This window comes from Triticum aestivum, chromosome 4B (assembly GCF_018294505.1).
Source record: "Triticum aestivum cultivar Chinese Spring chromosome 4B, IWGSC CS RefSeq v2.1, whole genome shotgun sequence".
Taxonomy (NCBI): domain Eukaryota; kingdom Viridiplantae; phylum Streptophyta; class Magnoliopsida; order Poales; family Poaceae; genus Triticum; species Triticum aestivum.
The window spans coordinates 286520303-286540967 of record NC_057804.1 but is presented as its reverse complement, the minus strand read 5'-3'; positions in this window follow the sequence as shown (position 1 = coordinate 286540967).

Here is a 20665-nt window from a genome sequence, read left to right as displayed (position 1 = left end):
CCTAGTACGAACTTGTGCCCATGACCGAGGATGCAACTATCGATAGATTAAACACACACTCTTCAGAGGTTAGTACATTGTGCCCACACCACGGAACCCATGGCCTCTTGCTCCCATTCAGGTGGACCAACGACGTTCCGACAAAACCAATCTACTACCATGACACTCTCCCGGCCACTCCGACCAACACCCCCTTTGGGTTCAGTCCTGGGTGGCCCCGATGTCAACCCGTGAAATCCAACAACCACCGTCGTGGAAAAACATAAACGTTCCCAAATGGGGACAAAAAGGCGCCTACAACAACTACGGGCACACAAGGTTATGTCTACTTACCGGATCAGGGTAACGCACGCCCATAACCTTCCCTCATTGGAGGCACCGGCGAGAGACATGACAATAGACCGCATTTGGTCCTTCCCATAAAAGGTAAATGTGGTTGCACTGGGAAAACCCGGTTCGGTGGCACCTGACTAACGAAATGATGAAATTTATCCCAAAAATATATCTGCGATAACTGATATCTGATATCAACTATCAACCTATAATCCGAGTCATAGAAATATCCAACAAATAATCTAGAGAATCATATAGTCATAACCTAATACTCTGAGGGTAGCATATCAACTAAGATCATAATGAATCCAAGTACCATGATACTACTAATCCAATAACAGAAGCAAGGTAGCTAACCACAGATCAACATGATAGCATTATATCCAAAATAATACTCCAAAGCATAATACCCAAAACCATCATGAAAATATTATAAGCTACTAATAATCAAATGGCAACATGTCATCCTCATCATCTACAAAATATTAGTCCTAGTAATCCAAACAACATCATGGCAATAGCAAGATCAAAAACAACTCTAAGAATGCCATGAACAAATCATACATAGCTAATGCAGTATTTTAAGCAAGTTTAAGTAAGTAAACCATGTCACTGCATTACAGTCATGCAAATGGATGGTGTGGCTTGCCTGAGAGGGGTGGAATCACCGGAAGGAAGTGTAAGAAGCTCGCGCAAAGAATCGCCGGAAATAGTTCTCTCCCGGAGGGGCTGATTAGGGCAGGGGCAAAATGGTCATTTTCAGAATGTTAAAACATGGTGAAAACGATATCATCTGAATGGGTTCGACGAAACAAAGAAGTAGGCTTTGGAATCACCTCATTTGGAGTTGTGAGCAAAAAGATAAAGGGGTTTTTCTGCGAGGGACCTTTCTCATAATTAAAATCATCACAAACAGGCCCTTGGCTGGAAAAACAGAATGCACCTTTGGCAGAATACGCTTTTCAACTTAGAAAACGTAAACTTGGTCGAAGCAGAACCAAAGTACACTTTCGGAAAGGGAAGACATATTCCAATGGAATACGCTTCCACTTATCCTAGTCAGCAGAGGCGGGGCCGAGCGCTGACTCACTGCAAGGTGGGGCATGCCACTGACATCTCTCTCTCCCGCTCATCCTTCTTCTTCTCTGAGGCAGGCGCAGAATAGAGGGAGGGGTCGCCAGCGCCGGGGCTTGTCCGGGCTGCTCCGACCATCTCCGGCAATGCTTCGGCCACCGGAGAGATCAGAAAAGCGAGCCGCATCCATCTCCGCACCGCACGGATGCCGAGGAGCTCAGGGAAGACAATAACATGGGCCGCGGTGGAGGAGGGCTTCAGCCGAAGTGGAACTCGTTGCCACAGGGCACCAAATGAGGAGCTGGAGGCAGGGAGGGTCTGCCGGACAATAGGGGATGCGATGGTGGTGGTGGACCAGAGAGGGGGACTTCAACTCGCCGGAATCGGGTAGGGCGGGGACAGTGGCCATGGCAGCAATGGCGAACAGGGAGAGCTCTAGAGGCTCTATGGAGAGGCTAGGTAGGGGTCTAGGAGGGAATTGAGGGAGATGAGGAGGCGAGACGCGGCTGTGGTGGATTAAATAGCCGCGGGGCAAGGTGCCGAACTGGTTGTCACCGTTCGGGTTCGGCCAAAGCTCTGGTGACCTCAATCACGGGGAGGGCGAGGAACATGAGAACACATTGATGCAGATGTCAAGGAGCAGCAGGAGCCAAGGGGGATCATAGGAAGAAGATGGGCGCAATTAAAGTCATGTCGGACACTGTTCGCCCGTGGGCACGCGGCGGCGACCGCCGGCGAGGAAGCTGCCGGAGGGGGAGAGGGGTCCAGGGTGAAGGCAACAACACAGGGAAGCTACTAGACACGCTCATGTGCGCGAAGACGACGAGGGGAGGAGTGAAATGAGCTGGACAAAGCATTGGACGCATCCCCGACCTGCAGAGCGCGCACACAGGCATGTCGCCAATGAGGTCACCACGCGACATGTCACAGGGAGGATACAATGGGCTGGCGAACCTTATCCATGTGGTTGTCTCTGCATCAGTGGGGTTGTGGAAAGTGAAATATAGAGAGGAGAGGCTCTATAGCAAAGTGGGGCATCGATGAAAGTTTGTTGTAGCAAACTTGGCTGCACACTGGTGATCAATAGGGAATTGATTGGATCCATAGTTGTTGTCTGGGGTGTTTATCTTAGGAAGGACTATAATCCTGGGGGTTATGAGGGGATTTGGACCACAAAACAACAGGGTTGCTTTGTAATTGCAAAGTTGGTCCAGAATCAATATCAAGATAGTGCACTCACATGGAGTAACTACTTGAGCTCAAAGTTAGTAGATCATGATGATTTGGTCATAAGAAGATGCTGTAAAAGTTTCATACCAAATGGGCATGCCAAAATGGTACTTGCTTCACAAATATCCTCACTGACATGAAACTTGCAATAATTTTGGAGGCAAATGGCTTAATGAAATGGTCCCAAATTTTGTGGAGAGACTTTATTACGATAGGAGCATGATCTAGTAATTTCGCAGAATTAATGAAGCATTATAAAATGTACTTGCTTCACAACCTGAAAATATTAACAGAATCAAAGAATTGAAGTTGTGCTCACATTGATGATTGGATGGAGCTGAAAATTGGATGAGGGTAATGATATGAGCACATGAAGAGGCATGCAAAATTTCAACTCATTTGGATACTCCTAGCTAGTACTTCCTTCACAATGGCTTTTGTTTGACAGAAACTTTGAAAATTTTCTGAGGAAGATTTACTAGGCAAATAAAGTTGAATTTTGGCATGAGGCAATGATGTGGTCATGAAAGAACGACCAAAAAATTTGGGAGAAAACAAGATAAGATAAATGGCACTTCCTTCACAAAATGCCATTTAGGACAGAATAGAAGAATGAATATTGGAGGATTATTTTTGAAATGTCCAAGGGAGGATTTTGACATATTTGAGCAATACATGACCCAAACAATTTATGAGAATTATTTGGGAATTTTAGGATGTCGGTGGGAAATGAAACCTACGGGATCACGAGGATCCCTTGCTACGGTTGCGGGGCGCGGGGTGGTGAGAAGAGCGGGATCAGCAGTCAGCACCACCACTAAGGTCGTTTACCCAGGTTCGGGCCGCGAGGATGCGTAATACCCTAGTCCTGCTTTTGTGTGTATATCTGTGTTCTTGGAGTTCTTGAGCTAGCCACAATGAGCGTAACTTGTCCAATGGTCCGAATCCCTCTCCTGGATGCCTTGGGCCTCCTTTTATAGGCAAGGGTATCGCCACAGTGGCACACAGGAGGTGGCATCGGGGTATTGTGGTTAAGCCTATCGCTTGTCGTTACGGGGACAAGATGCATTTAATGTGCCCCTAATGTGTTCCCTTCACTTTATTGCCGCTTCGCCCTGCCTTGACACGCGCCTGGGCCAGCGATGCGGTCAGCGCCATGTAGGCTGGCAGACTGCTGAGGTGGCACGGTGGTAAGGCCTTCACGAAGATTTGCATGCCACCACGTAGGCATGCGCTGAGTTGGACGAGGAGCCTCATGTTGACACATAGGCGCCTGCCCAGCTGGTGGGCTGGCAGCTGCATCGGAGCGATGGTAGAAACTTGGCGGGTGCGGGCCTGGCTATGGCCTCACGGATGTCCTCGGCAAGGGCCTTGCCGGGGCCCCGGCAAGGCTCTTGCCGTGGCGTTACGGTCGTCCCCGACAAGGATCTTGCCGGGGGTCTTGTGGGTTTCCTTGGCAAGGATCTTGCCGAGGTTCGTCGTCTTCTATTCCTCTTCTGATTTGAAGTGTTTGTTGTCTTCACAAAGATCTGCATGCCATCACGAAGGTGCCTCCCGAGCCTAGGTCCCAACGTGGTTGGTGGCGCTGGAGAAACTGGGGCTCAAGGGTGGTGCGCTCCGCTGGTGTTGGGTAAGCTGCCCCGGCAAGGTCCTTACCGGGGGTGTGGAGGCCGCCCTGGCAAGGGTCTTGCTAGGGGAAAACCACCTCGCCTTCTTGCTCTTTATGCCTCTGTCTTGGCGTTTCTTTGGCCGTCTTGCGGCTTTGATTCCCTGTCTCTGCCCTACTTAAGTGTGGCCGTGGGCGCAGCTCTGACTGCCCGTACACAAATAAAGGGGTACAAAGGAGTGCCCCTTCTTTAGTACACCGCCAGGAGCCCCCGGGCCTGGGCCACACATAAGCGCAACACGTTGTTGCACCAGGCCCAAAAACGGTGCGCGGGTAGGCGGGGCTGTTTTTACTTGGGGTGATTTTCCCGCCCGCTGCGCTCTCCCATGACCTGCGTTGCATGCGTGACGTGGGGATCACGCGCGTGGGTAATCGAAGCATGCTTGCATCACCCTGTGGTGAACAGTAAAGAGGTGGCTTGCGTGTCCCTTCGAGACCGCAGGGCCGCTGCTCATTTACTTTCCTTACTTGGGAACCATCGCTCCACGCGTCCCATTACGCCCGTCTCTTGTGCCACGTACGCCGCATGCATGACGCAGGGCAAATGACAGGCGCGCAGAATATGGGAAGACGTGCGCGCGTGGTTCGATACCCACGCGCCTTCAATTGGGCGGAGAGGGCGGTCGACGGCCTCGCCCGCTGTCACCTTAACGAGCCGGATTGGCTGAGAGGGCGGCCGAGCCCCTACCCCGTCCCTTTATAAGGAGGGGAGCAGGAGGGATGGCGCCTCTCAGTCCTTTGCCATCCGCCTCTCCCCATCCCTGCTCCTTCCTTCCTTCTGCCATGGCGAGAGGGCGCGCTGATGCTTCATCGGTGGCGGCGAGGGTCTCTACTTGACAACACATCGCTCCTCCCCAAGAGCCTGTGGCGGCGGAGCTGGCCGCATGGGGAAGGGGGAGGGGACGAGGCCGAGGCCGCCATGGTGCTTGGGGAAGAGGAGGACGGGGCGACGCGTCAGCCTCGCCTCCGCCGGCGGTCCTTCCCCCAATGGAGGGCCACGTCGGGGACAACCCTTGCAAGTTCTTCATCAGGCTGCACCAGCCGGCGCATCATCGTCTTCGTCTCCCGACCCCATTCGCTCGGGAGATGGAGCTTGACCCGCCGCAGGCGCTGAGGCTGCACATGAGGGGCAGCGGGAACAGCGGCACATGGGTCAACATCGACTTCCCAGCCCCTCACGTCATATATCTTCGCCGCGGGTGGAAGACCTTCACTCGCATCCACAGCCTGACGCCGGGGCTCATTCTCTACTTCAAGTTAATGGAGAATGGCCTCCTCTCCGTCAGGATCTTTGGTTATTCCGGAACTCGCCTGAAGTGCTGCATGGAGAGCTCTTCAGATGACAAAGATTCGTCCTCAAGCGAGAGTGACGAGGACAGTGGCAGCAATGACAAGGGTAGTAGGCGAGAGGATGACAGGTCCGACTAGGCTTCAGACCCGCTACTCCGGGGTGGTGTCAGTAGCAGCAGCATCTGCACCGGGCCCCTTGTCCCAGTGGAGCCGGCTCCTTGAACTTCTCGGGGTCATCTCCTTGGGCGGCTGGCGTGGGAAGGCCGGAGAAGGCGAAGAAGGCGGGTGGCGGGCTGTCAAGTCGGAGTACGATGGCACCGACACCTTCGTAGCGTATTGACGGACCACTGCCTCATCTTCCAGCCCTTCCTCCGGCACCACCACCACTAGCCCCCTCCTAGGCGGCCGCCGACATGTTCCCTTGGCGCCTTCTGCTGCTCGTACCTTGCTTAGGCACTCCTTCTGCCCTTTTTCCTTCTTGTTTCATTTCCTGAGGAGAGGGACAAGAAAGGGATTACAGGCACCTTATCTTTTTTTAGTTTGTAAGCCTACGGGCCTTAGTTAGGTTTAAAACTTGTAACATCCCTGTTCATGTTTACATTCTATATGAACTGTACCTGTATGGAACGTATTAATGAAATAATGGTGCTTGCCGGGTCTTGTGTGTGTGAGCAAAGCCCAAACCAAGGAACAAATCCTTGTTATTTTTAATAAAAACAGCGTTGCCCCACAGCAGGCCTTGCCGCTCCCCTACTTCGTTTGACCATACTCATGCCTTTGGTGGAGGCAGGGACGAAGTAGGGGTGGGCCCTACACTTGCTTCCTTGCTGCCGCTGCTACAACCAGATTCCGAACCAAGAAGAAGTTCTTGGGTGGTAGGAATGAAGGGAGCACGGCAGTCTCGAAACAAAACGAGGTTTCATACGTCCTAGTCTTTATACGGAAATGCCCTGACAAGTTTGGCTTGCCTGGGGTCGGAGCGCCGGTTTGTTGTCTTCCTTCCCCTTAGCTTGGCAGAAACACTTATGTACCCTGTGAACCAGAGAGGATGGATAGGACAAAGACATGCAAACTTGACCTCTATGCTAGGGTTTAGTCGCCGCTACGCACTATCAACCCTAACCGAGGGAGAGACTCAACCTAGCATGCATGCTATAACTTAGGGTGCCAGCATTTCGTTTATTTATGCTCAGGGTCTGCGCCTAGCTTTGTACAGAGGGTTACATGCCTTGGCGGCAAGGCTTGTACAAAAGGTGGCTTGCCGGGGGGCCGACAACCGCGCCTTATGGGTAAAAGTTGAGAAGATGCTCGATGTTCCAAGAGTTGCTCACTGGAATGGCATCTTCGATCTCCAGGCGGACTGCGCCAGGCCTGGTGACTCATGTTACCCGATAAGGGCCTTCCCACTTCGGCATCAACTTGCTGGAATTCTTGGCCGACTGAACGCACCGAAGAACAAGGTCGCCTTCCTCAATGCTTCGGGCATGGACCTTGCGGCTATGATAGCAGCGCAAGGCTTGCTCGTAGCATGCTGCTCTCACAGCCGCCCGAAGACGATCTTCCTCGAGGAGCGTTGCGTCATCTTGCCGCAATCGCTCTTGCTCAAGCTCATAAGAAAGCACTCAAGGTGACCCGTATATGAGTTCCATGGGGAGAACTGCTTCTGCCCCATAAAGCAGGGCAAAGGGTGTCTGGCCGGTGCTCGATTTGGTGTCATTCTGATCGACCAAATAACCGTCGGCAACTCATCAATCCAGCGCCTTCCGCTCTTGTGCAGCCTGTCAAAAGTCTTCGTCCGCAGGCCACGTAGCACTTCAACATTTGCCCTCTCTGCTTGGCCCTTGCTCCGTGGGTGTGCCACATAAGCAAAACAGACTTTGCTACCGAGGTCTTCAATATACTGCATGAAAGTGTGGCTTGTGAACTGTGTGCCGTTGTCGGTGATGATTCTGTTCAGTACACCAAAGCGGCAAACTAGCCCCTTGAAGAATTTGATGCCTGATTGTGCGGTCACCTTCCTCACTTCTTCCACCTCCGGCCACTTTGTGAACTTATCGATTGCAACGTACAAGTACTCAAAGCCCCCGGCGGCGCGGGGAAAAGGGCCCAGTATGTCGAGCCCCCAGACCGAGAATGGCCAAGAGAGAGGGATTGTCTACAATGCTTGAGCTGGCTGATGAAGCTTCTTCGAATGGAACTGGCACGCTTCGCACTTGGTTACTAGTTCCGTCGCATCCTGGGGGGCAGTGGGCCTGAAGAAACCTTGCCGGAAAGCCTTGCCGGCAAGGGCCCTTGACCCTATGTGGGAGCCACATATGCCTCCATGTATCTCCGCCAACAGATCCATTCCTTCCTCCCAGGAGATGCACTTCAATTTCACTCCATTCGGTCTTTTTTTGTATAGAACGTTGTCAACGAACTAGTACATAGAAGACCGGCGGGCTACTTTTTCTGCTTCTTCCTGCTCCTCAGGAAGGTCCCCTATTTGGAGGAATCGGGCGGTATGCTGCACCCATGCTGGAGCCTGTGGCTCGACAGCAAGGACCAAAGGCATTTCTTCCACCGCGGGAACGGTTGTCCCACGGCAGGCTTGGCGCCCACGGCAACTCCTTCGTCGACGGCCCCGAGGAGCTCAGTAGGGAAGTACTTGCCGGGGCCTGACTTCCTTTGCTTATTCTGCTCTGTTGATGGTTCAACGGATGATTGAGTTAACTGAAGGTCAAAATTACCTGGTTCCACAGGTAGCTTGAGGGCAGCGCACTTTGACAGGTAGTCGGTGATGTCGTTCTCTATTCGGGGGACATGCCCTGCTTGTATACTGTCAAAGCGTTCCTCCAGTTTCCTCACCTCATCTACGTAAGCTTCCATCAACGGGCTCTGATAGTCCTTGTTGATCTGCATGACGACAAGCTACAAATCGCCCCTGACGATGAGCTTCTTGACTCCGAGGTCTGCCACGATCCTGAGACCGACAAGCAATCCCTCATACTCAGCAGTGTTGTTCGTCGACATCTCCCTGGGAAAGTGCATTTGGATCACGTACTTGAGGTGCTCTCCGGTGGGCGCGATGAGCAGCACACCAGCATCGGCGCCTTGCAGCGAAAAAGCCCCATCAAAGTACATAATCCAGTTGCGTCTCGTTTCCTTGCCGGGGAGAGTGGTCTCCTGGATCTCTCCGTCGGGCATCGAGGTCCATTCAGCAACGAACTCCGCCAATACACTGCTCTAAATCGTCGACGTGCTTTCAAACTTCAAACCAAAACTTGACAGCTCCAAGGCCCATTCGACAATCCTCCCCGTTGCATCCGGGTTATGCAGTATCCATTGCAATGGAAGGTGGGTGACGACGGGGATCTCGTGTGCTTGTAAGTAATGACGCAGCTTCCTCGAGGCCATAAGGAGGCCGAAGAGCAATTTCTGCACACCGGAGTACCTCGACCTAGACCCCTGCAAGAGGGAGCTGACGAAGTAAACTGGGTGCTGCACCACCTTCTTCTTCTGCACCACTTCATCTAGTCGCGCGGGCCCTGTCGCACTAGTGTCAGTTCTTGCCGGGGGCTCTGTCTTGTCGAGACCAAGCCCTGCCGAGGAGGGGTCTGGCTCGCTATCTGTCGACCCTGCCACTGCTGCTGCCTCTTCGTCAACCTCGCTCTGCTCCACCAGTGCGGCGCTAATCACTTGATTCGTCGCCGCCAGGTATAGCAGCAGCGGTTCTTGTGGTTTTGGCGCAACCAGCACTGGGGTAGAGGAGAGGTATTTCTTCAAATCCTGTAGCGCTGCCTCGGCCTCCGGGGTCCACTCCATTGGGCCCGCCTTCTTAAAAATCTTGAAAAGGGGAAGGGCACGCTCAGCGGACTTGGAGATGAATCTGCTCATGGCGGCAACGTAGCCAGTGAGCCGACGCACGTCTTTGATCTGCTTAGGTGCCTCAATCTGCTCGATGGCCTTGATCTTGTCTGGGTTTGCCTCAATCCCATGCCACGACACAAAGAACCCGAGAAGCTTGCCAGATGGGACTCCGAAGACACTTCTCACGGTTCTGCTTGAGGTTGATATTGCGCAAGTTTGCAAACATTTCCTCCAGATCTTGAACAAGTGTTGCTTTGTCCTTGGTTTTGACCACTATGTCGTCCATATAAGCTTCCATATTTTTATGTAGCTGGGGCTCAAAACCAATTTGGACTTCTCTTGCAAAAGTCGAGCCAGCACTCTTCAACCCGAAAGGCATCCGTAAAAAGCAATACATACCACATGGGGTGATGAATGATGTCTTCTCCTCATCTTCTCTTGTCATGAAGATCTGATGGTACCCTGAGTAGGCGTCGAGGAATGATAGCAGGTCACACCCGGCCGTGGAGTCAACAATCTGGTCGATGCGCGGTAACGGGAAAGGATCTTTTGGACAGGCTTTATTGATATCTGTGTAATTGATACACGGCCTCCACTTCTCGTTCGCCTTGCGCACCACTACCGGATTGGCCAGCCACGTCGGATGGAGCACCCCTCTTACCAAGCCTGCTGCCTCTAGCTTCCTGATTTCTTCCGTGATGAACTCCTGCCTCTCCAGAGCTTGCTTCCCGACCACCTGCTTGATGGGCCGTGCATGAGGACAGACAGCAAGATGGTGCTAAATCACTTCCCTGGGAACGCCGGGATGTCGGATGCTTGCCATGCAAACACATGGACATTCGCCCGCAGGAAAGTGATGAGCTAGATTTTCTATTTGCCATCGAGGGTGGAGCTTATGGTGAAAGCTCCTCCCATTCCGTCCTCCTTGACGGGCACCTTCTTGGTCTCTGGTGGTGCAGCTCTGGACTTCTTGCTCTTGCCGGTGGAGCTCTCTGGTACATCCTCTATGGGAGCGCAACACCCCGAAGAGGTGCGCTTGCCAGAGTGGGTGCAAGGAGTCTCACCGGTCTTCTTTCCTCCTGGGGCTTCAACGGCAGGAGCGAGTGCCTTGGCGGCAGCTACTGCAACCGCTTCCTGGTAGATTTGGTCAGTGCAAATCAACGCATCTTTCTTGTCGGAGGGGATGGTGATGATGTTCATCGGCCCGGGCATCTTCAGTGTGTTGTAGGCATAGTGAGAAGCCGCCATGAACTTGGCCAGCGCCGGGCGGCCGAGGATCCCGTTGTAAGGCAAGGGGATCTCGGCTACATCAAAGACAATCCTCTCCGTCCTATAGTTCAACTCGCCCCCAAACGTCACGGGCAGCGTGACCTTTCCCTTTGGCTGGCTCCTCCCCGGGTTGACCCCTTGAAACGTGCCCGTCTCCTCGAGGTCTCCATCAGGGATCTACAGCCTCTTGATCACAACAGGCAAGATCAAGTTCAGACCGGCCCCGCCGTCAACTAGCATCTTTGTCACCTTGAGGTTGCGGATCGTTGGTGAAACCAACAATGGCAAGCACCCAACTGCAGTAGTGCGGTCAGGTTAGTACTCGGTGTCGAAGATGATAGGTGTGCTGGACCACTTCAGTGGCTTCCGTCCATCGAGTGACGGCTCCACCACTGTGATCTCACGCGCCCACTACTTGAGCTGGTGGTGGGATGTATGCAGCGAGGTGCCACCATCAATGCACATGGCCTCTGTAGCTTTCTAGAACTCATGGTCGCCGGACTCATCGTCCTCGTCATGATCATCGTCTTCTTGCTTTTGGTCGCGGCCCCGGGCGGGCCTCTCCTGCTGATTATCCTTGCCGTGACGGCCTCCTTGGCCGCCATGCTTCTTGCCAGATCCTTCGGCACTGTCTTGGCCCTTCTCCTTGTCCCGCCGCTCATATTCGGCTTTCTGCTTCTCAGTGAGTAGCTCAACTTGTCGACAGTTCTGAAGGTCATGGCCTTTGGTGCGGTGGATCTTGCAATACTGCTTAGGAGCCCCCTTGCTTGTCGGCAGCCGCCAAGGCCCGACAAGCGGCACACCCGGCAACCTCCTTGCCGGGGTCACTTGACTTGGCATTTTTGGCAGCGCCGGTGTCGTCGGATCCTTCGACGGCAAGCATGGTCTTGCCCTTGCGCTTCCTGTTACGGCGCCGGCCCTTCTTTGCCGGGGCGGCGGTGTCATCCGTGGAGTCACTTTCCGTGCCAGTGTCCTCACCGGGGTACTTCCTCCCCTCTTTAGCTCGAGAGCACCGATCGGCCAAAACATAAAGCTCGGCCACATCCTTGACCTTGTTCATCGCCAGCTCCTCACGCATCTTGCGGTTACGCACATTCTGATGGAATGCACTGATCACGGTGGCATGATAAACGTCTGGGATGTTATACTGCACTCGGCTGAACCTTTGGATGTACTTGCGCAAGTTTTCTCCTTACTTCTAGGGGATGATGTGCAAATCGCTTGCCTGGCCAAGAGCTTGGTGGACTCCAGTAAAGGCGCCAACAAACTCATGACACAGATCTGACCAGGAAGAAATGGAGTCCACCGGCAAGTGCATCAACCATGACATAACATTGGTCTTGAGTGCCAACGGGAAGTAATTGGCAAGCACTTTATCGTTGCGGGCCCCAGCAGCTTGCATCGCATTGGTGTAGATGCTGAGGAACTCTGACGGGTGAGTCTTGCCGTTGTACTTCTCGCCAACGTCGGGTTGAACGTGCGGTGGGAGGGCCACTGGAACTGCCGCAGCTCCCAGGTGAAGGCCGGGCAGCCCACCTCGTAGGGTAGGCCACCGTAGCCTCCCGGTGCTGGGTGGTCCATAGTGGGACCTGCCCGCCTGTCCGACTAGTGGCGCGCATCACGCCGGCGCTCGATGGTGGTTCGAGCATCTTAAAGGGATCACTCCCGAAGAACTTGACGCTGGTCGCGGTGGGTCCGCGGATCGGACGACGCTATGGAGATATCATCACGAGCGTCATCGCGACAGATCGACACCCGTGGCGGCTGGTGTGGAGGAGGAGAGTGCACCATGGCTGCATCGCCCCCGGCCCGTCCACCGCTTGCATGCGGTGGCTCGACAGAGCGATGGCCTACGGGCCCCGCTGGTCGCGGCTCATCTTTGTTGGCGATGCAGACGAGGCTCCGAACAGTGGCTCTCCATTCGTCAAGCTTCTCCGCAGCGGGAGGAAAGTCGAGGAGCAGCTGCGTGCGCGCTAGAGCTTCTGCTGGTGTGGGCGGCGGCGAAAGCTGCGTGGACCGTGGCGCACTTCGACTTCTAACTATGTTAGAAGGAGCCCTATCACGGCCCTGCGGCTGTCCGCCATTTTCACCAGCACCTTGGCGTGCATGCTGGCCCTCCTCGTCATGTGAACGGCGCGCGGGACTCTTCCCATGGCGGCGCCCAGAGTCACCAGCGGGGCGGCGCTGCTCATCATGCACAACTTGAGAAGAGCATGCCGTGAGCACCAGTTGGTGTCTTGGAGGTCGCCGCGCCGCCGTCTAGTGGCACGACGACGCCCCTGGAGGGCCCCGCGCCGCCTGCGGGGGGCCCAACTCCGTCTCTGGAGTTTGCGGCGTGTGGCTCATCGCCTGGTGTACGAACGACACCACTCACCATGCCCAGACTGCCAGGGTGATGTGGATGTTCACGGGCCGCGCCACGTGTTCTTTCCGCGACTGGCCCGCTACTGGTCCACACCGGTACAGGTAGTTCGGTTCTGGATGAACCGATCGCCATGGTCGCCTTTCTCTTGGGAGCCATGGCGACGAAGAACTATGCTACTAGCTGCTAAACCAGATTCTCACTACTGCGTCCCCCTACCTGGCGCGCCAGAGATATCAGTGGGAAATGACACCTATGGGATCACGAGGATCCCTTGCGACAGTTGCGGGGTGTGGGGTGGTGAGAAGAGCAGGATCAGCAGTCAGCACCAACACTCAGGTCGTTTACTGAGGTTCGGGCCGTGAGGATGCGTAATACCCTAGTCCTGCTTTTGTTTGTATATCTGTGTTCTTGGAGTTATTGAGCTAGCTACAATGAGCGTAACTTGTCCAAGGGTCCAAATCCCTCTCCTGGATGCCTTGGGCCTCCTTTTATAGGCAAGGGGGTCACCATAGTGGCACACAGGAGGTGGCATCAGGGTACTGTGGTTAAGCCTATCGCTTGTCGTTACAGGACAAGACGCATTTAATGCGCCCCTGACGTGTCCCCCTTCACTTTATCGCCGCTTCGCCCTACCTTGACACGTGCCTGGGCCAGCAAGGCAGTCAGCGCCATGTAGTCTGGCAGGCTGTTGAGGTGGCGCGATGCTAGGGCCTTCACGAAGATTTGCATGCCACCACGTAGGCATGCGTTGAGTTAGCCAAGGAGCCTCATGTCGACACGCTGGCGCCTGCCCAGCTGGTGGGCTGGCAGCTGCATGGGAGTGGTGGTAGAAACTTGGCGGGTGTGGGCCTGGCTATGGCCTCGCGGATGTCCTCAGCAAGGGCCTTGCCGGGGCCCCGGCAAGGGTCTTGCCATGGCGTTGCGGTCGTCCCCAGCAAGGATCTTGCCGGGGGTCTTGTTGGTTTCCTTGGCAAGGATCTCGCCGAGGTTCGTCGTCTTCTAATCCTCTTCTGATTTGAAGTGTTTCTTGTCTTCACAAAGATCTGCATGCCATCACGGAGGCGCCTCCCGAGCCCAGGTCCCAACGTGGTTGGAGGCTCTGGAGAAACTAGGGCTCAAGGGTGGTGCGCTCCGCTGGTGTTGGGTAAGCTGCCCCAGCAAGGTCCTTGTCAGGGGTGTGGAGGCCGCCCCGGCAAGGGTCTTGCTGGGGAAAACCACCTCTCCTTCTTGCTCTTTATGCCTCTGTCTTGGCATTGCTTTGGCCGTCTTGCGGCTTTGATTCCCTGTCTATGCCCTGCTTAAGTGTGGTCGTGGGTGCAGCTCTGACTGCCCGTGCACAAATAAAGGGGTACAAAGGAGTGCCCCTACTTTAGTACACCATCATAGGATGGACAGAAATATAGGTTGCCTCACAACCTAGGGTAAATGAGGTTATTCGTTTAATAGAAAAGGAATATTCCCCAAGAAGAAGAATAAAGGGGTTGGGCTAGAGTGGAAATGGCATGATATTGGAATAGGTTTGATAATGATGAACCTCTTGAGAGAAGAAGAAATGATGATCCCCCAGGTTTCAAGTCCACAGATCCACTCCAAAAAGAAAAATCAGCGCAAAAAACAAATAAATCGAAAAGAAAAAGAAAGGGCCAAAAACCAGGCTGTTACAACATCAACATCAACTCTATTGCCCTACTGATGAAGCGTGAGTAGTCCACCACAGACCTACGTGTCCATAGCTAGTAGCTAGATGGCTTCTTCTCTCTCTTTGATTCTCAATACCATGTTCTCCTTCATGTTCTTGGAGATCTATGCGATGTAATACTCTTTTGCAGTGTGTTTGTCGAGATCTGATGAATGTTGGATTTATGATTAGCTTATATGTGAATATTATTTTAATCTCCTCTTAATTCTCATATGTAGGATTTGGTATCTTTGTATTTCTCTTCGATTATCAGTTTGGTTTGGCCAACTAGATTGGTATTTCTTGGAATGGGAGAGGTGCTTAGGTTTGGGTTCAATATTGCGTGATTTCACCCAGTGATAAAGTAGAGGTAGCGAGACACATATTGCATTGTTGCCATTGAGGATAAAAAGATGGGATTTTCATCATATTGCTTGAGTTAATTCCTCTACATCATGTCATCTTACTTAATGCGTTACTCTGTTCTTTATGAACATAATACTCTAGATGCAGGCATGACTCGGTCGATGTGTGGAGGAATAGTAGTAGATGCAAAATCGTTTCTGTCTACTTGACACGGAAGTGATTCCCATATTTCATAGTCATTGCCTTGGATATCATCATAACTTTGCACTTTTCTATCAATTGCTCGACGGTAATTTGTTCGCCCACTGTATTATTTGCCTTCATGAGAGAAGCCTCTAGTGAAACCTATGGCCCCCGAGTCTAGTTTCCATCATATTAGTTTCTGATCTACTATTTTGCAATCTTCTATTTTCAGATCTATAAACCAAAAAACCCAAAAATATTTCATCTTTTGTTTAGTTCTATTTATCTATCTCTGTCAGATCTCACTTTTTCAAGTGACCGTGAAGGGATTGACAACCACTTAATCGCGTTGGGTGCAAGTGTTTGATTGTTTGTGCAGGTATTGGTGATTTGCGCGTTCTTCTCCTACTAGATTGATACCTTGGTTCTCAACCTAAGGGAAATACTAATCTCTGCTTTGCTGCATCACCCTTTCCTGTTCAAGAGAATAACCAACGCAAGTTCGAGAAGTAGCAGGAAGAATTTCTGGCGCCGTTGCTGGGGAGATCTATGCCAAGTTAAGACATACCAAGTACCAGTTTTGGATGTTTTATATGCACTAATATGCTATTTTTTATTATTTTTGGGACTAACCTATTAACCTAGAGCCTAGTGTCAGTTTCTGTTTTTCCTTGTTTTTGAGTTTCAGAGAAAAGGAATACCAAACGGAGTCCAAACGGAGTCCAAACGGAATAAAACTTCACGATGATTTTTCTTGGACCAGACGACACCCAGGAGACTTGGAGTTCAAGTCAGAAGAGCCATGAGGTGGCGACAAGGGTGGAGGGCATGCCCAGGGGGTAGGGCGCGCTCCCGACATTTGTGGGGCCCTCGTGACCCCCCTGACCTAGTTCTTCCTCCTATATATTTGCAAATATTCCCAAACCACCAGAAGCATCCACGAAAGCACTTTTCCACCGCCGCATCCTTCTGTTCCTGTGAGATCCCATCTTGGGGCCTTTTTTGGCATCCTGCCGGAGGGGGGTTCGATCACGGAGGGCATCTACATCAACTCTATTGTTCTCCTGATGAAGCATGAGTAGTCCACCGGGTCTATTTTCTATCATATTAGTTTCTGATCTACTATTTTGCAATCTTTTATTTTCAGATCTATAAACCAAAAAACCCAAAAAAAAATCATTTTTAGTTCTATTTATCTATCTCTATCATATATCACTTTTGCAAGTGACCGTGAAGGAATTGACAACCCCTTTATCGCGTTGGGTGCAAGTGTTTGATTGTTTGTGCAGGTATTGGTGATTTGCGCGTTCTTCTCCTACCGGATTGATACCTTGGTTCCCAAACTGAGGGAAATACTTATCTCTACTTTGCTGCATCACCATTTCCTCTTCAAATGAAAAACCAACGCAAGCTCAGAAGTAACAATGACTACTACTACACCGACAGAGTCTACTACTACGTGGAGACTACTGACGACCAGGAGTAATTAGTAGGCCCCAGGCAGGAGGCCTACGCCTTTTCGATCTCGATGTCGTTGTTTTGCTAGCCTTCTTAAGGCAAACTTGTCTACTTATGTCTGTAATCAGATGTTGTTGCTTCCGCTGAATTATGTATTCGAGCCTTCATGGCCCTGGCTTGTAATATAAAGCTTTATGTTTGAATTTGTGTCTAGAATTGTGTTGTGATATCTTCTCGTGAGTCTCTGATCTTGATCATGCGCATTTGCTTGCATTTTTATTGCACGATTGAGTCGGGGGCATCACATCACCCCAACACGACACCTCAAAGTGCAACAAATACTTTTTTCCTAATATGGCAGGGTTAGGTATGGTTTCACTGTAGCAACTATTCACATCCTGTAATTACTATTTTTCCATTGTGGTGACCCCTTAGTCTATAAAAGGAGGCCCATGGCTACCTCTACAAAGGTCAACACTTTGCTCAATTACGCATAGCAACTGCACTTCCCCATGCACCCTGCTCGCAAGCTGCACTCCTTGTAATCTGAGCTCATACACGATCAATCCACCAAAGCAGGAGTAGGGTTTCACACCTCACGATTGCCCGAACCTGGGTAAACTCCATGTATTTATTGCTCGATCTGCTCTTTGTGCTCATTGATCCCCTCAGCCAAACCGCAAAGGGGCCTTTGTCGGTCCCATAGATTGTTGTACCTCGACAACATCCTAGCATCGTCCTTGGCCACGTAGTGGCCCTTGTAAACGATATGCTCATAGACGTGGGTGATTAGGTCGATAGTTTCTTACGGACTGTAATAGGGAGCACAATTTAGATTTTTTTTCTATCTTAGAAACAAGTAGACGTGATTTCTCGTTAAGTCTCATTAAATGTTTTTCTGGTCGCATTGACTTCACTTGGATTTCACATCCGCCTAGGGGCCATTCTGGGGGCATATTACTCTGCGTGAATATAGGGACTATGGATGTGTTGGCTACTTCTTATGGTGAGTATCATATTAAACTCCATGTCCGCCGGCAACTTCACATGGACCCATGTCACCATGTACAGTGCAGCCCAGGATGAATTCAAGGCCGACTTTCTTTGTGACCTGGTTAATCTGGCAAAGAATAATCCCCATCCTATTCGGACAGGGGGTGATTTTAATTTGATCAGATTCCCAAACAAGAAAAATCATGGTAGGTTTGATAATCATTGGCCTTTCCTGTTCAACGCTATTATTGACAGTCTTGATCTCTCTATTATTGATAGTATTGATCTGTGAGAGGTTTCCATGATTAGAAGATAGTTCACTTGGGAGAACAGTCTCCATGAACTGACAAACGAGATATTAGATCACGTGTTAAAGGACACCAAATGAAAACCTAAATTCCCTATGGTTCTCATGTGTGCATTACCTCATGTCGAGGCTCTCTCAGACCACGCCCCCATCCTCCTAACCACGGGTTTGCCATGACCACAAACTAGGTGCAAATTCAAGTTCGAACTTGGTTGGCTGCTCCATGATGGCTTTCATGATATGGTCGAGGAGGTATGGGAGAAACCTATAACCGGGCTTACTCCAACACATAAATGGAATAATAAAATACATGCAACACATAAATTCCTTGGTGGTTGGGCTAGGCATACTACGGGTATTCTCAAAAAAGAAAAGATTTATCTCATGTCTATTATTTGCGATTTAGAAGCCTTGGTAGAGGTGCAATCGCTATGGAACATGACATTGAAATCAAGAGTTAATTGAATGCACAAATAGCTCGACTTCTGGGAGAATAGGAGCTCAAAGGTACCAACATTCAAACTCTTAATTTATTCTCAAAGGGAATTCAGATACTAGATATTTCCATGGTGTAGCCAATGGAAGACATCGGAAGAAACTTATTCATTCTCTTATTCAAGAGGAGGGTACGATTGAAGGTCATAAGAAACTTAAATCTTACATTACTAATTATTATAAAAAATATATTTGGGGCTGCAGAAGAGGGTAACTGTTACTTCTTGAGCTTGCGTTGGTTTTTCCTTTGAAGAGGAAAGGATGATGTACCAAAGTAGAGATAAGTATTTCCCTCAGTTAAGAACCAAGGTATCAATCCAGTAGGACGTACACGCAAGTCCCCAATGATCGCACCTACACAACCAAACGAATACTCGCACCCAATGCGATAAAGGGGTTGTCAATCCCTTCACGGTTACTTGCAAGGATGAGATCTTACAGAGATAGGTATAAAAGATAAATAAAAGTGCAAAAGTAAATAAATTGCAGCAAGGTATTTTTGGGTTTTTGGTTTTATAGATCTGAAAATAATATGATAAAAATAGACAAGGGGGGCATAGGTTTCACTAGAAGCTTCTCTCTTGAAGAAAGCATACGGTGGGTATACAAATTACTGTTGAGCAATTGATAGAAAAGCGCATAGTTATGATGATATCTAAGGCAATGATCATGAATCTAGGCATCTCGTCCGTGACAAGTAGAGCGACTCCTGCCTGCATCTACTACTATTACTCCACACATCTACCGCTATCCAGCATGCATCCGGTGTATTAATTTAACAAGAATGGAGTAATGCCTTAACCAAGATGACATGATGTAGAGGGATAGATCCAATCAATATGGTAAAAAAATCATATTTTTATCCTTAATGGCAACAATAAAAATACATGCCTTGCTACCCCTTCTATCACTAGGTGAGGACACCGCAAGATTGAACCCAAAACAAAGCACCCCTCCCATTGCAAGATACATCAATCTAGTTGGCCAAACCAAATCAATGGATCAGAGAGAAATACAAAGCTAGCTTAATCATGCATTAAAGATTCCAAAGAAGACTCAAATAATATTCATAGACAATCTAATCATAAATCCACAATTCATCAATCTCAAAAAATGCACCGCAGAAGAAGATTACATCGAATAGAACTCCAAGAACATCGAGTAGAACATTGTATTGAAGATCAAAGAGAGAGAAGAAGTCATCTAGCTACTAGCTATGGACCCGTAAGTCTATGGTAAACTACTCACACATCATCGGAAGGGCAGCAAGGTTGGTGTAGTGGCCCTCCGTGATCAAATCCCCCTCCGGCAACGTATTGGAAACGGCCCCAAGATGGGATGTCATGGGAAAAGAAGCTTGCGGCGGCGGAAAAGTACTTTTAGTGTCCCCTCTGGTATACGGAGAATATTTGGGTATTTATGGAGCTGGAATTAGTGTAAGAGGAGTCCCAGGGGCCCACAAGCTCATAGGGCGCCCCCTAGGGTGCGCCTGGTGAACTTGTGGGTCACCCGTGGCTCTTCTGACCTCCCCCAGAAGCTTCATGGGTGTCTTCTTGTCAAGAAGTTTCGTTCTGTCTGGTATTGATTTTCTGTAAAAGACAAAAAACAAGAAAAAATAGAAAACTGGCACTGGGCACTAGGCTAATAGGTAGTCCCAAAAATGATATAAAATAGCATAATAATGCATATAAAACATCCAATATGGATAATATAGTAGCATGGAACAATCAAAAATTATAGATACGTTGGAGACGTATCAAGCATCCCCGAGCTTAATTCATGCTCGTCCTCGAGTGTGTAAATGATAAAAACAAATTTTTTTGATGTGGAATGCTACCTCACATGTTTATCAAGTAATCTTTCTTTATTGTGGCATGAATATTCAGATCCATAAGATTCAAAACAAATGTTTCATATTGACATAAAAGCAATAATACTTCAAGCATACTAAATGAAGCAATCATGTCTTCTCAAAATATCATGGCTAAAGAAAGTTATCCCTACAAAATCATATAATCTTGTCATGATCTATCTTCATCACACAAAGTATTTATCATGCACAACCCCGATGACAAGGCAAGCAAATGTTTCATACTTTTAATGTTCTCA